Source organism: Artemia franciscana, chromosome 15 (assembly GCF_032884065.1).
Source record: "Artemia franciscana chromosome 15, ASM3288406v1, whole genome shotgun sequence".
Taxonomy (NCBI): domain Eukaryota; kingdom Metazoa; phylum Arthropoda; class Branchiopoda; order Anostraca; family Artemiidae; genus Artemia; species Artemia franciscana.
This window is the reverse complement of record NC_088877.1, coordinates 10,003,955-10,020,469: the sequence shown is the minus strand read 5'-3', so window position 1 is coordinate 10,020,469 and position 16,515 is coordinate 10,003,955. Positions and strand designations below refer to the sequence as shown.

The following is a 16,515-nucleotide window of genomic DNA, read 5'->3' as shown; positions in this document are numbered from 1 at the left end:
CTTCTTTTTCTTCTTTGTTTGGTTCTTTTTCTTTGTTTTTTCTTCTTCTTTTTTCTCATTAATGGAAATAGAAAGTGTTTGGGATAAATAAGATAATCGACAAAAACCATGAAATTAACACTATTTTAGTTGTTCTGTTAATTAATTAATTGGTTATTAATTAAATATTTATGTAACTGAATTAAATTATTATTTATAATGTCTAAGTTAATATTTTTTCGTTGAATATTAGTCAATTAAATTAATTCATATTCTTCAAATTATATGATTAATTAATTGAATAAATTATTTTAGTAGGTGTTGTCATTGTTTAGTGGTTTTCTATAATCACCTAAACTTTTGGCGTATATAGAACTTGTTTTTGAAAAAGTAAAACCAAAAAAAATTCAAATTTTTTTCCATTCTTTTAGATATTTAAATCTAGAAGTTTACCTTTGCCTTTGTATCAGCAATTTCGACTGACTTCATGCTAAAATTCCCTTATAATCTTTTTTTAAAAGTAATGTTCAAAACTATATTTAACTAAAAGGCAAACGTCATATCTGTTCCTATATTACCATGCCTCATGGTTGGGCCTACATTCCACGTTGGGGATCAAGGCTCTAGATCGATCAGTTTTCTCAGAATTTTTGAAAGTGCCCTAGGACGACCAGTATTGTAATTTTACATAACAAAATAGCTGAAATCGGTACTATTTTTGATGCAAAGTCTCTGTTATATTTTCTTCTTAAAAGCAGTACTAGACCTTTGAATTTCCGTATGAATAAGCCCTCTCCCAATATTTTATGGTCCCTACTTCAATACGGTTACCCCCTGGAAAATAAAAGCAAATAAGCCCGCTTCCAAAATTTCTTGTTTTTGTTTATAGGAAGTTGAAAACTCTATTTTAGGATTCTTTGGCATCCTAACTTCCAATCAATTATAAACTCAATGAAGCTTAGGGTTTTTGTTTTCCTATTAAGGTTCAGTCTCTTCTATCGATAAAGGCCTTAATGGACAAGGGCTACTTATATCTGAAATTATGTAATTGTGACTTGCTTTAATCACTATAATTAACCCCCCTTGATTGTGAAAATACTATTTTTTTTTGTATCTTCACAAAAAAGCGGAAGAAATAGTTTTCCACCCTACATTATCGTAATTAATCCGTTTTTACACCTCTACTCCCCAGCTAGCGTCTTCTGGCTATAAGTATTTAAAATTTTCTTTGCTATGTACAATTTCCTCTTTGCATATTGTAGTTTTTGTGTGACTTTATTCATTGCTGGAGTCCTTTTCCTGTGCCCTATTTAATTAACTATTAATTTTGTTAATTAACTATTAACTAGCCTACTGTATTGAATTTCATTTATCTTTGGTGCTAGTAAAAATATTTTTATAAATTTAGGGGGGCATTTATCAATTATTATATTTTTATGAAAAAAAGGTATTCTCAAAATCAAGGGAGAACATTACTCCTTAACCCCCCTACATTATATTGAATTAACTTTTCCAAGAATAAAGTTATTCCCACGGTTTTGTTTTTACCATTTTTTGGGACTCCTTTTTGAGAAAATACAGACAAACTCTTTTTGCCCATATATACTAATAACTGAAATGCTTATTTTGATTAATTATTTTCTACTAATTGGAAGGCAGACATGTGAAAGGGAAAAAGCGCAGAGAACCCCAAAAAAAAATTTTGCCAAAAATTTTCTAAATCTCAAGAAATTCAACAAAAATTTCTAAATCTCCTTACAAAGAAAAGAAACATATCCTAATAACTTGATAAAAAAAATTGCCTGGAATTTAATTTTTCGTTTTTTTTTACAATTTTTGGGAGAATTTAGCTTGGAATTTGAGTCTCTGTTTTTTCGCCTTTTTTGGGGATCTTTTTTTTACGATATAGTTAATTAAAAAATCTAGGAAACCCAACATTATTTTCTTAATCTATATTAATCTATCTATAAATCTATCAAATCTATAAATAAAATATATATATATAAATAAAATCATGTTATTAAATAAATAAAATTAATATAAATAAAATCTATATATAAATCTATAAATCTATATTAATCTATATATTAATCTATCAATTGAATTGTTCAGTTTTGTCATTGTTTTTCTTATAGTTTGTCCCTTGGAAACTCAGGAAACACAATACTATTTTCTTAATCTATTGTTCGTACTAACCTAATTTAAAAAAAAACCCTGATATTTTGCTCTTTTTTCTACGATATGATTAAAATGCCTTTTCTAGGAAATCTAGGAAAGCCAAAATTGTTATCTTGTTTTATATATCCTAATATATTTAAGGAAGTGTATATTATATATAAATTAAAGGAAGTCTATATTATATATAAATGAAAGGAAGTCTATATTAGTTTTCTCATTTTGCTTCGTAATAAAAAAAGCCAAAAAAAACTTCACTTTTTGGTTGTTTTTTTCTTGAAATCGAAAAAAATAATCAGTTTCCCCCTGTGTTCATGCTGTTACGCTGGTTGCGTTCATACTGTTATGGTGGTTGTGTTCATGACAGTTAGTACCATCATTCTATTGAAATTAAAGAGTGAGAATCTGATAGAACTCTTTGGTACGTTTTGGACAAGTTTAATAAAAATTTAAAATTCTTTCTTTTTTTCCAATAAGAACAAAATATGACTGATAGTGCCCTTGTGGCCTGAGTTTCGACTGAGTTTGACGGATCCGCTCTATTAATAATAATATTTTAATTATTATTACATAATAATTGTTGTTTACCATTATTAAAAATATTAGTAATATTATTATTATTTAAAAATAATAGTAATCTTATTATTTGACACTCAACATTAATATTATTATTATAGTTGTTAGTGGTATTATTTTATCTTTATATCTTATTCTTAATAATAAGAATAACTACTGAAAACATGATGCTTTACAGCAAAACTAGTATAATTAATTAAAGGAAACGTAATTTGAATTTATTAAAATTTGGGTTTGAATCAGGAATGAAAGTCTACTGAGGTTTAACCTGAAATTTTTGAAAAGCCGGCAAATTCTTCTTTTTCAGCTACTTGTACCAACTAAAATTAGTTAATGATAGGTAAATATGTCCTCTCATCTTTTTTTCCTGCATCATCGTCGTAGAAAAGTTGTGTATAAAAATTTATTTTGGGTAGGGTGTCGTAGTTTTTACTTCTTCATTTTTTTTTTCTTCTTCAGTTTTATTTTTCTTTTTCAGTTTTTTTTTCTTTTTTCTTTAAAATGAACACTGGCATAATATCTAACTGTTTCAATTACTTCCTCTCTTTTTCTAAGGACTTGGTGGGACTGGTCTCTGAATGATTACGTAGTGCTAAAATCATTTTCTGCTCTGTTGATTTTGTATTTATCGAGTTATTCTTAGTGCTTGTTTCTTTTTTTCTTGCTGATATTCTCTTTGAAACTTGGCCATTTACTCTACTTATTTGTAGTACAGCCAATATCAGGTACGTATATAGAGGAGGGGGGCTTTGGGTATTTTTCCATTGCCCCTGAAAACTAGTGACTTTTGTTTTCTTAGTAATTTCTTATATTGTCTATATACTTATATACCCTCCCCCCCTCCTCCTCGACCCGAAACATAATCAACTATACGGTGTATGTTTTTATTTATTTTGACGGTACTTAGTTGTAAATGTTGAAATTGGATTGTGGATGACGAGATAAAATTGTTTGCTGCCTTTGTTGACAAAATCTGAGTAAAATTTATTCATTAAAACAAATTAAAATGTTGAAAGTTATCTTCTTAATATTACCATTTGATTAGGAGACCTTATTTTTTCATTTCTTTAGGATTCAGAATGTCAAACTCATAGCAATAATTTTCATAGAGTTGAATATATATATATATACTAGCTGTTGGGGTGGCGCTTCGCGCCACCCCAACACCTAGTTGGTGGGGCGCTTCGCGCCCCCCCAAGCCCCCCCGCGCGCGTAAGTCGTTACGCGCCATAATAGTTACGCGCCATTGTAGTTGTGTCCCTATGTCCCACCTGTGAATATAGATATATATATATATATATATATATATATATATATATATATATATATATATATATATATATATATATATATATATATATATATATATATGGTTTTAACTACGTAAAACTTGCGAATATACAACATTCTTTGCTGTCCCATTGTCTTTGCATATAAATAGATTGTCAGGTTTACCGACTCTTGAACATGCAACATATAATGGTCCATGGGAAAACAATCTGTATTCAGATCTATACCTCATGATTCTAATGATTGCCCTTGAGCTTTGTTGATGGTGATTGCTAATCGACCATTCCCTGTCCCGGTGTCCCGGTCGTCATTTATATCCCCCTGTTTCCCCCGGTGTCCCCGTTGTAGTTGTGTCCCTGTGTCCCGGTCGTCATTTATATTCCCTGTGTCCCGGTCGTCATTTGTATCCCGGTGTCCCGGTCTGTATATACATTCGTTTTTTAGTTTTGTTTTTCTCCTTTATTTTTTTTTCCTTTTTTTTTCTTTTTTAGTTTATTTAGATTTTTAGATTTTTTAGTTTTTTTATTAGTTTTTAGTTTTTTTTTCTTTTTTTTTGTAGTTTTTACCTTCTTTTTAGTTTTGTTAGTTTTTTTTTTTACTTATGTCCTGGTCGTCATTTATACTCCCTGTGTCCCGGTGCTTTGTTGATTGCTAATCGAACATTCCTTTTGTCCTGGTCGCTTTCTCTTTGAGTGTCGTCATTTATTTTTTTCTTTTTTAGTTCTTTTAGTTTTTACCTTTTTTAGTTTTTTTTAGTTTTTTAGATGAAAATTTTTTTTAGTTTTTTCCTTTTTTTCTTTTTAGTTTTTTATTGGTTTTTACCTTTATTTTAGCTTATTTTTCAGTTTTTTCCTTTTTTTTAGTTTTTCTTTATTTTTTATTTTTTTTAGTTTTTTACCTTTTTTTAGTTTTTTTAGTTTTTTTAGTTTTTTAGCTTTTTTACTTTTTTTATTAGTTTTTAGTTTTTTTTGTAGTTTTTGCCTTTTTTTAGTTTTTTCAGTTTTTTTTTAGTTTTTTATTGGTTTTTACCTTTATTTTAGCTTATTTTTCAGTTTTTTCCTTTTTTTTAGTTTTTTTTAGTTTTTAGTTTTTTACCTTTTTTAGTTTTTTTAGTTTTTTTAGTTTTTTAGCTTTTTTATTTTTTTTTATTAATTTTTAGTTTTTTTTGTAGTTTTTGCCTTTTTTAGTTTTTTTAGTTTTTTAGCTTTTTTATTAGTTTTTAGTTTTTTTTTGTAGTTTTTGCCTTTTTTTAGTTTTTTTTCTTTTTAGTTTTTTTGTAGTTTTTACCTTCTTTTTAGTTTTGTTAGTTTTTTTTTTACTTATGTCCTGGTCGTCATTTATACTCCCTGTGTCCCGGTGCTTTGTTGATTGCTAATCGAACATTCCTTTTGTCCTGGTCGCTTTCTCTTTGAGTGTCGTCATTTATTTTTTTCTTTTTTAGTTCTTTTAGTTTTTACCTTTTTTAGTTTTTTTTAGTTTTTTAGATGAAAATTTTTTTTAGTTTTTTCCTTTTTTTCTTTTTAGTTTTTTATTGGTTTTTACCTTTATTTTAGCTTATTTTTCAGTTTTTTCCTTTTTTATTTTTTTTTATTTTTTAGTTTTTTTAGTTTTTTACCTTTTTGTAGTTTTTTTAGTTTTTTTAGTTTTTTAGCTTTTTTACTTTTTTTTATTAGTTTTTAGTTTTTTTTGTAGTTTTTGCCTTTTTTTAGTTTTTTCAGTTTTTTTTTTTTAGTTTTTTATTGGTTTTTACCTTTATTTTAGCTTATTTTTCAGTTTTTTCCTTTTTTTTTAGTTTTTTTAGTTTTTAGTTTTTTTAGTTTTTTACCTTTTTTTAGTTTTTTTAGTTTTTTTAGTTTTTTAGCTTTTTTATTTTTTTTATTAGTTTTTAGTTTTTTTTGTAGTTTTTGGCTTTTTTAGTTTTTTTAGTTTTTTAGCTTTTTTATTAGTTTTTAGTTTTTTTTGTAGTTTTTGCCTTTTTTTAGTTTTTTTAGTTTTTTAGCTTTTTTATTTTTTTTATTAGTTTTTAGTTTTTTTTGTAGTTTTTGCCTTTTTTTAGTTTTTTTCAGTTTTCAGTTTTGTCACCTGATCCATCCACAGATCCACACACAGACAACTTATTTTTATATATATATATATATATATATATATATATATATATATATATATATATATATATATATATATATCTTCTATATATATAAAAATAAGTTGTCTGTCTGTGGATGTGTGGATGGATGTGTCAGGTGACGTCACCTGAAAAAACTGGATCAGGTGACGTCAAAACTGAAAAAACTAAAAAAAGGCAAAAACTACAAAAAAAACTAAAAACTAATAAAAAAAATAAAAAAGCTAAAAAACTAAAAAAACTATAAAGGTAAAAATCAATAAAAAACTAAAAAAAAAACTGAAAAAACTAAAAAAAGGCAAAAACTACAAAAAAACTAAAAACTAATAAAAAAAGTAAAAAAGCTAAAAAACTAAAAAAACTAAAAAAACTAAAAAAAGGTAAAAAACTAAAAAAAATAAAAAATAAAAAAAAACTAAAAAAAAGGAAAAAACTGAAAAATAAGCTAAAATAAAGGTAAAAACCAATAAAAAACTAAAAAGAAAAAAAGGAAAAAACTAATAAATGACGACACTCAAAGAGAAAGCGACCAGGACAAAAGGAATGTTCGATTAGCAATCAACAAAGCACCGGGACACAGGGAGTATAAATGACGACCAGGACAAAGCACCGGGACATAGGGAGTATAAATGACGACCAGGACATAAGTAAAAAAAAATTAACAAAACTAAAAAGAAGGTAAAAACTACAAAAAAACTAAAAAGAAAAAAAAACTAAAAACTAATAAAAAAACTAAAAAATCTAAAAATCTAAATAAACTAAAAAAGAAAAAAAAAGGAAAAAAATAAAGGAGAAAAACAAAACTAAAAAACGAATGTATATACAGACCGGTACACCGGGATACAAATGACGACCGGGACACAGGGAATATAAATGACGACCGGGACACAGGGACACAACTACAACGGGGACACCGGGGGAAACAGGGGGATATAAATGACGACCGGGACAAAAAAACTAAAAAGAAAAAAAAACTAAAAACTAATAAAAAAACTAAAAAATCTAAAAATCTAAATAAGCTAAAAAAGAAAAAAAAGGAAAAAAATAAAGGAGAAAAACAAAACTAAAAAACGAATGTATATACAGACCGGGACACCGGGATACAAATGACGACCGGGACACAGGGAATATAAATGACGACCGGGACACAGGGACACAACTACAACGGGGACACCGGAGGAAACAGGGGGATGTAAATGACGACCGGGACACCGGGACAGGGAATGGTCGATTAGCAATCACCATCAACAAAGCTCAAGGGCAATCATTAGAATCATGAGGTATAGATCTGAATACAGATTGTTTTCCCATGGACCATTATATGTTGCATGTTCAAGAGTCGGTAAACCTGACAATCTATTTATATGCAAAGACAATGGGACAGCAAAGAATGTTGTATATTCGCAAGTTTTACGTAGTTAAAACCATATATATATATATATCTATCTATATTCACAGGTGGGACATAGGGACACAACTACAATGGCGCGTAACTATTATGGCGCGTAACGACTTACGCGCGCGGGGGGGCTTGGGGGGGGCGCGAAGCGCCCCCACCAACTAGGTGTTGGAATGGCGCGAAGCGCCACCCCAACAGCTAGTATATATATATATATATATATATATATATATATATATCTATATATATATATATATATATATATACTAGCTGTTGGGGTGGCGCTTCGCGCCACCCCAACACCTAGTTGGTGGGGGCGCTTCGCGCCCCCCCAAGCCCCCCCGCGCGCGTAAGTCGTTACGCGCCATAATAGTTACGCGCCATTGTAGTTGTGTCCCTATGTCCCACCTGTGAATATAGATAGATATATATATATATATATATATATATATATATATATATATATATATATATATATATATATATATATATATATATATATATATGGTTTTAACTACGTAAAACTTGCGAATATACAACATTCTTTGCTGTCCCATTGTCTTTGCATATAAATAGATTGTCAGGTTTACCGACTCTTGAACATGCAACATATAATGGTCCATGGGAAAACAATCTGTATTCAGATCTATACCTCATGATTCTAATGATTGCCCTTGAGCTTTGTTGATGGTGATTGCTAATCGACCATTCCCTGTCCCAGTGTCCCGGTCGTCATTTATATCCCCCTGTTTCCCCCGGTGTCCCCGTTGTAGTTGTGTCCCTGTGTCCCGGTCGTCATTTATATTCCCTGTGTCCCGGTCGTCATTTGTATCCCGGTGTACCGGTCTGTATATACATTCGTTTTTTAGTTTTGTTTTTCTCCTTTATTTTTTTCTTTTTTTTTCTTTTTTAGTTTATTTAGATTTTTAGATTTTTTATTTTTTTTATTAGTTTTTAGTTTTTTTTTCTTTTTAGTTTTTTTGTAGTTTTTACCTTCTTTTTAGTTTTGTTAATTTTTTTTTTTACTTATGTCCTGGTCGTCATTTATACTCCCTGTGTCCCGGTGCTTTGTTGATTGCTAATCGAACATTCCTTTTGTCCTGGTCGCTTTCTCTTTGAGTGTCGTCATTTATTTTTTGCTTTTTTAGTTCTTTTAGTTTTTACCTTTTTTAGTTTTTTTTAGTTTTTTAGATGAAAATTTTTTTTAGTTTTTTCCTTTTTTTCTTTTTAGTTTTTTATTGGTTTTTACCTTTATGTTAGCTTATTTTTCAGTTTTTTCCTTTTTTTTTATTTTTTTTTATTTTTTATTTTTTTTAGTTTTTTACCTTTTTTTAGTTTTTTTAGTTTTTTTAGTTTTTTTAGTTTTTTAGCTTTTTTACTTTTTTTATTAGTTTTTAGTTTTTTTGTAGTTTTTGCCTTTTTTTAGTTTTTTCAGTTTTTTTTTAGTTTTTTATTGGTTTTTACCTTTATTTTAGCTTATTTTTCAGTTTTTTCCTTTTTTTTAGTTTTTTTTAGTTTTTAGTTTTTTTAGTTTTTTACCTTTTTTTAGTTTTTTTAGTTTTTTTAAGTTTTTAGCTTTTTTATTTTTTTTATTAGTTTTTAGTTTTTTTGTAGTTTTTAGTTTTTTTTGTAGTTTTTGCCTTTTTTTAGTTTTTTTAGTTTTTTAGCTTTTTATTTTTTTTATTAGTTTTTAGTTTTTTTTGTAGTTTTTGCCTTTTTTTAGTTTTTTCAGTTTTGACGTCACCTGATCCAGTTTTTTCAGGTGTCGTCACCTGATCCACGATCCACAGATCCACAGACAACTTATTTTTATATATATAGATAGTTTTTTTTTTTACTTATGTCCTGGTCGTCATTTATACTCCCTGTGTCCCGGTGCTTTGTTGATTGCTAATCGAACATTCCTTTTGTCCTGGTCGCTTTCTCTTTGAGTTTCGTCATTTATTTTTTTCTTTTTTAGTTCTTTTAGTTTTTACCTTTTTTAGTTTTTTTTAGTTTTTTAGATGAAATTTTTTTTTAGTTTTTTCCTTTTTTTCTTTTTAGTTTTTTATTGGTTTTTACCTTTATTTTAGCTTATTTTTCAGTTTTTTCCTTTTTTTTAGTTTTTTTTTTATTTTTTATTTTTTTTAGTTTTTTACCTTTTTTTAGTTTTTTTAGTTTTTTTAGTTTTTTAGCTTTTTTACTTTTTTTATTAGTTTTTAGTTTTTTTTGTAGTTTTTGCCTTTTTTTAGTTTTTTCAGTTTTTTTTTAGTTTTTTATTGGTTTTTACCTTTATTTTAGCTTATTTTTCAGTTTTTTCCTTTTTTTTAGTTTTTTTTAGTTTTTAGTTTTTTTAGTTTTTTACCTTTTTTTAGTTTTTTTAGTTTTTTTAGTTTTTTAGCTTTTTTATTAGTTTTTAGTTTTTTTTGTAGTTTTTGCCTTTTTTTAGTTTTTTTAGTTTTTTAGCTTTTTTATTTTTTTTATTAGTTTTTAGTTTTTTTTGTAGTTTTTGCCTTTTTTTAGTTTTTTCAGTTTTGACGTCACCTGATCCAGTTTTTTCAGGTGACGTCACCTGATCCATCCATCCACAGACAGACAGACAACTTATTTATATATATATAGATAGATATATATCTATCTATCTATATATATAAAAATAAGTTGTCTGTCTGTCCGTGGATGGATCAGGTGACGTCACCTGAAAAAACTGGATCAGGTGACGTCAAAACTGAAAAAACTAAAAAAAGGCAAAAACTACAAAAAAAACTAAAAACTAATAAAAAAAATAAAAAAGCTAAAAAACTAAAAAAACTAAAAAAGGCAAAAACTACAAAAAAAAACTAAAAACTAATAAAAAAGCTAAAAAACTAAAAAAACTAAAAAAAAGGCAAAAACTACAAAAAAAACTAAAAACTAATAAAAAAAAATAAAAAAGCTAAAAAACTAAAAAAACTAAAAAAAGGTAAAAAACTAAAAAAACTAAAAACTAAAAAAAACTAAAAAAAAGGAAAAAACTGAAAAATAAGCTAAAATAAAGGTAAAAACCAATAAAAAACTAAAAAAAAAAAATTAAAAAACTAAAAAAAGGCAAAAACTACAAAAAAAACTAAAAACTAATAAAAAAAGTAAAAAAGCTAAAAAACTAAAAAAACTAAAAAAAGGTAAAAAACTAAAAAAAAATAAAAAATAAAAAAAACTAAAAAAAAGGAAAAAACTGAAAAATAAGCTAAAATAAAGGTAAAAACCGATAAAAAACTAAAAAGAAAAAAAGGAAAAAACTAAAAAAAATTTTCATCTAAAAAACTAAAAAAAAACTAAAAAAGGTAAAAACTAAAAGAACTAAAAAAGAAAAATATAAATGACGACACTCAAAGAGAAAGTGACCAGGACAAAAGGAATGTTCGATTAGCAATCAACAAAGCACCGGGACACAGGGAGTATAAATGACGACCAGGACATAAGTAAAAAAAAAACTAACAAAACTAAAAAGAAGGTAAAAACTACAAAAAAACTAAAAAGAAAAAAAACTAAAAACTAATAAAAAAACTAAAAAATCTAAAAATCTAAATAAACTAAAAAAGAAAAAAAAAGGAAAAAAATAAAGGAGAAAAACAAAACTAAAAAACGAATGTATATACAGACCGGGACACCGGGATACAAATGACGACCGGGACACAGGGAATATAAATGACGACCGGGACACAGGCACACAACTACAACGGGGACACCGGGGGAAACAGGGGGATATAAATGACGACCGGGACAAAAAAACTAAAAAGAAAAAAAAACTAAAAACTAATAAAAAAACTAAAAAATCTAAAAATCTAAATAAACTAAAAAAGAAAAAAAAAGGAAAAAAATAAAGGAGAAAAACAAAACTAAAAAACGAATGTATATACAGACCGGGACACCGGGATACAAATGACGACCGGGACACCGGGATACAAATGACGACCGGGACACAGGGAATATAAATGACGACCGGGACACAGGGACACAACTACAACGGGGACACCGGGGGAAACAGGGGGATATAAATGACGACCGGGACACCGGGACAGGGAATGGTCGATTAGCAATCACCATCAACAAAGCTCAAGGGCAATCATTAGAATCATGAGGTATAGATCTGAATACAGATTGTTTTCCCATGGACCATTATATGTTGCATGTTCAAGAGTCGGTAAACCTGACAATCTATTTATATGCAAAGACCATGGGACAGCAAAGAATGTTGTATATTCGCAAGTTTTACGTAGTTAAAACCATATATATATATATATATATATATATATATATATATATATATATATATATATATATATATATATATATATATATATATATATATATATATATATATATATATATATATATATATATATATATATATATATTCACAGGTGGGACATAGGGACACAACTACAATGGCGCGTAACTATTATGGCGCGTAACTATTATGGCGCGCAACGACTTACGCGCGCGGGGGGGCTTGGGGGGGGGGGCGCGAAGCGCTCCCACCAACTAGGTGTTGGGGTGGCGCGAAGCGCCACCCCAACAGCTAGTATATCTATATATATAAAAATAAGTTGTCTGTGTGTGGATCTGTGGATCAGGTGACGTCATGTTTGTCCGCATATGACGTCTGAATTATTTCACACTAATACAAAAGAAGAAAAAAACTAAAAAAGGTAAAAACTACAAAAAAAACTAAAAAGAAAAAAAAACTAAAAAAGCTGAAAAACTAAAAAAAACTAAAAAAAGGTAAAAATCTAATAACTAAAAAAAAACTGAAAAAAATAAAAAAAGGCAAAAACTACAAAAAAAATAAAAATTAATAAAAAAACTAAAAAAGCTAAAAAACTAAAAAAACTAAAAAAAAACTAAAAAAAGGTAAAAAACTAAAAAAAAACTAAAAACTAAAAAAGAAAAAAACTAAAAAAAAGGAAAAAACTGAAAAATAAAAGAGAAAAAGAAAACTAAAAAAATATGAATAAATATATATAAAAATAAGTTGTTTGTGGGTTATGTCTGTCTGTCTGTCTGTCGAGTGACGTCGTGTTTGTCCGCATATGACGTCTGAATTATTTCACACTAATACAAAAGAAGAAAAAAAACTAAAAAAGGTAAAAACTACAAAAAAAACTAAAAAGAAAAAAAACTAAAAAAGCTAAAAAACTAAAAAAAAAACTAAAAAAAGGTAAAAAACTAAAAACTAAAAAAAACTGAAAAAACTAAAAAAAGGCAAAAACTAAAAAAAAACTAAAAACTAATAAAAAAACTAAAAAAGCTAAAAAACCAAAAAAACTAAAAAAAGGTAAAAAACAAAAAAACTAAAAACTAAAAAAGAAAAAACTAAAAAAAAGGAAAAAACTGAAAAATAAGAGAAAAAGAAAACTAAAAAAATATTAATAAATATAAAAAATATAAATATAAATATAATATAAATTAGCAATCAACAAAGCACCGAGACACAAATGACGACCGGGACACAGGGAGTATAAATGACGACCAGGACATAAGTAAAAAAAAAAAACTAAAAAAACTAAAAAAATGGTAAAAACTACAAAAAAACTAAAAACTAAAAAATCTAAAAATCTAAATAAACTAAAAAAGAAAAAAAAGAAAAAAGGAAAAAAATAAAGGAGAAAAACAAAACTAAAAAACGAATGTATATACAGACCGGGACACCGGGATACAAATGACGACCGGGACACAGGGAATATAAATGACGACCGGGACACAGGGACACAACTACAATGGGGACGCCGGGGGGCACAGGGGGATATAAATGACGACCGGGACACCGGGACACAAGGAATATAAATGACGCCCGGGACACTCAAAGAGAAATCACAGACTGGAACACCGGGACACAAATGACGACCGGGACACAGGGAATATAAATGACGACCGGGACACAGGGACATAACTACAAAGGGGACGACGGGGTGCACAGGGGGATAACCCGAAATAATCAAATAAAAAAAAGTCAAAGGGAAAATTTACTGGAACAATAAATTGCATGCAATCATGGAGGCACCTTTTTGTCAAATTGACATGAACAACATGAAAAAGAATTTTGCTAAATTCAGGGAGGAGGGTAAATTTAATTATTTTTAATTTTGGTGTGTTTTTTCGCCTACTTTGAATGATTTTCAATCAAGTTTTTAGAATATTAGTAAGGCAAACGTGGAGGCACTTTTTCATGAAAACTTCATAAACAACTTTAAAAATATAATTTTTTTAAATCCAGGGTAAGTTTTTCTGGGAATACCAGAAAAATACCCAAAAAGAAAATTTTGCCTTCCGTCTTTAAGTACTGAAGATATAATAAATAGGACAAAAGACAAATAATGAATTTCTCACCTACTTTCAATGATTTTCATACAAGCTGTGAAAAGATTAGCAAGGCGGTAAAATGCCCAGCTAGATGGGCTCATACAGTCATAGAGAGTCTAAAATGGCTTCGGTAATAACGAATTACATGCAGACGTGGAGACAAAAACTTCTCGTAGGACGTTAAGACCTGACGTATGTTTGAATAGAATTGAGTCAGTAACTTTGGTTGCTGGTCAAGTAACAGGTTTGATCTCCACTTGGTAATACGGGACCCAGAATTCCAAATGCAGAAGATGAAGAAGAAGCACAAACTCTTTAAAGCAAAAAAATTGAGGTACTCGATGAAGATATTATAGAGTAATCATCGAGAGTTTAAAGTTATAAAAAGGCACTAGGAAAATTATGACTCTTAAAGAAGCACAGTGAGATGAATTTCTGATAGTCTATAAGTTCGGTCTAGTTGGCCACTATGTTCTATCTGGCTGAAAGCCAGATATGACTTACAACGGGTAATTTTTAACCACACTATTGAAAAAGTAAAAACCACAAATAAAAAAAAGTAGTAAAGTGAATCAGCATTTTCCTCTAAGCAAATTTTCTTTTCTTGCGGTTCATATCTCATTTACTATACTTAATATTTTCGAATTACCCGCTTTTTGTTATCGGACTTTTGAGCTATTTTTAACATAATGGCTTTTTCAAAATTTGGATAAAAAGGGGGGGCTAGTTGCCCTCCGATCACTTTTGAATCTTAAAAATGGATCTAGAACTTCCAATTTCCAATCGAATGAGCCCCCTCCGAAGTTTACAAGACCATCCCTTACATATGAAGTGCCACTGAGAAAAAAAATAATACATTGAAGCCTTATGGCCTTTACTATAGGCAGCGCTATAGCGTGGCCTCTGTGTAGCTCATTTATTTATTTTGCTTTTTCTTATAAGAGTAGGTAAAGGAGTTTTGTTTCTACTGTTGCCAACGGATAGCAAAGGAATAATCTTCGACAGATACTAGAATAAACTAGTATATTTGTATGTAAGAATATACTTGTATTTGTACTTGTATTATACTTATCCGTTGGTTTAAAAATAAAATGAAGACTAAAAGCTCTTTTATGACCTTTTAAAGCTCTTTTGAAGACCGGCTCTTAGTCAGTTGGTTTAAAAATAAAATGAAGATTAAAAGTTCTTTTGTGACCTTGAGAGACCCGCTCTCAGTCAGTTGGTTTAAAAAAAAGATTAAAAGCTCTTTTGTGACCTTGAGAGACCCGCTCTCAGTCAGTTGGTTTAAAAATAAAATGAAGATTAAAAGTTCTTTTGTGACCTTGAGAGACCCGCTCTCAGTCAGTTGGTTTAAAAAAGTGAAGAATAAAAGCTCTTTTGTGACCTTAAGACCCGCTATTTGTCAGTTGCTTTAAAAAAAAAGATTAAAAGCTCTTTTGTGACCTTGACAGATCCGCTCTCAGTCAGTTGGTTTAAAAATAAAAAGAACATTAAAAGCTCTTTTGTTACCTTGAGAGACCCGCTCTCAGTCAGTTGCTTTAAAAAAGTGAAGAATAAAAGCTCTTTTGTGACCTTAAGACCCGCTATTTGTCAGTTGCTTTAAAAAAAAAGATTAAAAGCTCTTTTGTGACCTTGACAGATCCGCTCTCAGTCAGTTGGTTTAAAAATAAAAAGAACATTAAAAGCTCTTTTGTTACCTTGAGAGACCCGCTCTCAGTCAGTTGCTTTAAAAAAGTGAAGAATAAAAGCTCTTTTGTGACCTTAAGACCCGCTATTTGTCAGTTGCTTTAAAAAAAAAGATTAAAAGCTCTTTTGTGACCTTGACAGATCCGCTCTCAGTCAGTTGGTTTAAAAATAAAAAGAACATTAAAAGCTCTTTTGTTACCTTGAGAGACCCGCTCTCAGTCAGTTGCTTTAAAAAAGTGAAGAATAAAAGCTCTTTTGTGACCTTAAGACCCGCTATTTGTCAGTTGCTTTAAAAAAAAAGATTAAAAGCTCTTTTGTGACCTTGACAGATCCGCTCTCAGTCAGTTGGTTTAAAAATAAAAAGAACATTAAAAGCTCTTTTGTTACCTTGGGAGACCCGCTCTCAGTCTGTTGGTTTAAAAAGATTAAGTTCTTTTTTGACCCTGAGGAACCCGCTCTCAGTCAGTCGGTTTAAAACAAATGAAGATTAAAAGCTCTTTTGTGACCTTGAGAGACCCGCTCTCAGCCAGTTGGTTTAAAAATAAAATGAAAATTAAAAGTTCATTTGTCAAACAGTTCGTGATAACGAACTGTAGTAAGGAGCGATCCGGCTCAATAGTAACCAAAACTCTAAAAAATTGAATTTTGATATCAATAGCTACATTAAAAGAATCGCATTTTAATGCTGATTTTAAATATATAAGTTTCATCAAGTTTAGTCTTACCCATCAAAAGTTACGAGCCTGAGAAAATTTGCCTTATTTAGGAAAATAGGGGGAAACACCCCCTAAAAGTCGTAGGATCTTAACGAAAATCGCACCATCACATTCAGCGTCTCAGAGAACCCTATTGTAGAAGTTTCAAGCTCCTATCTACGAAAATGTGGAATTCTGTATTTTTTTGCCAGAAGACAAATCACGGGTGCGTGTTTATTTGTTTGTTTTTTTTTTCCCAGGGGTAATCG

General features: G+C 29.1%; 1 protein-coding gene and 1 long non-coding RNA gene across 2 annotated transcripts in view; one reads left to right on the top strand and one right to left on the bottom strand.

Moving 5' to 3' along the window:
- The first annotated feature begins 220 nt into the window (after window positions 1-220).
- Window positions 221-16,515, top strand: part of LOC136036029 (general transcription factor 3C polypeptide 5-like) — a 508,607-nt gene continuing 492,312 nt past the window's right edge. Inside the window, exon 1 of the mRNA XM_065717960.1 lies at window positions 221-231. The gene's annotated coding sequence lies outside the window, so the exon portion shown is untranslated. The remainder of the gene's footprint in view (window positions 232-16,515) is intronic.
- LOC136036030 (uncharacterized) lies at window positions 3,847-6,096 on the bottom strand. Its single transcript, XR_010619610.1, has 2 exons — window positions 5,308-6,096; window positions 3,847-4,586 (listed from the first exon to the last, which is right to left on the bottom strand). It is a non-coding gene; the product is annotated as an uncharacterized LOC136036030 (long non-coding RNA).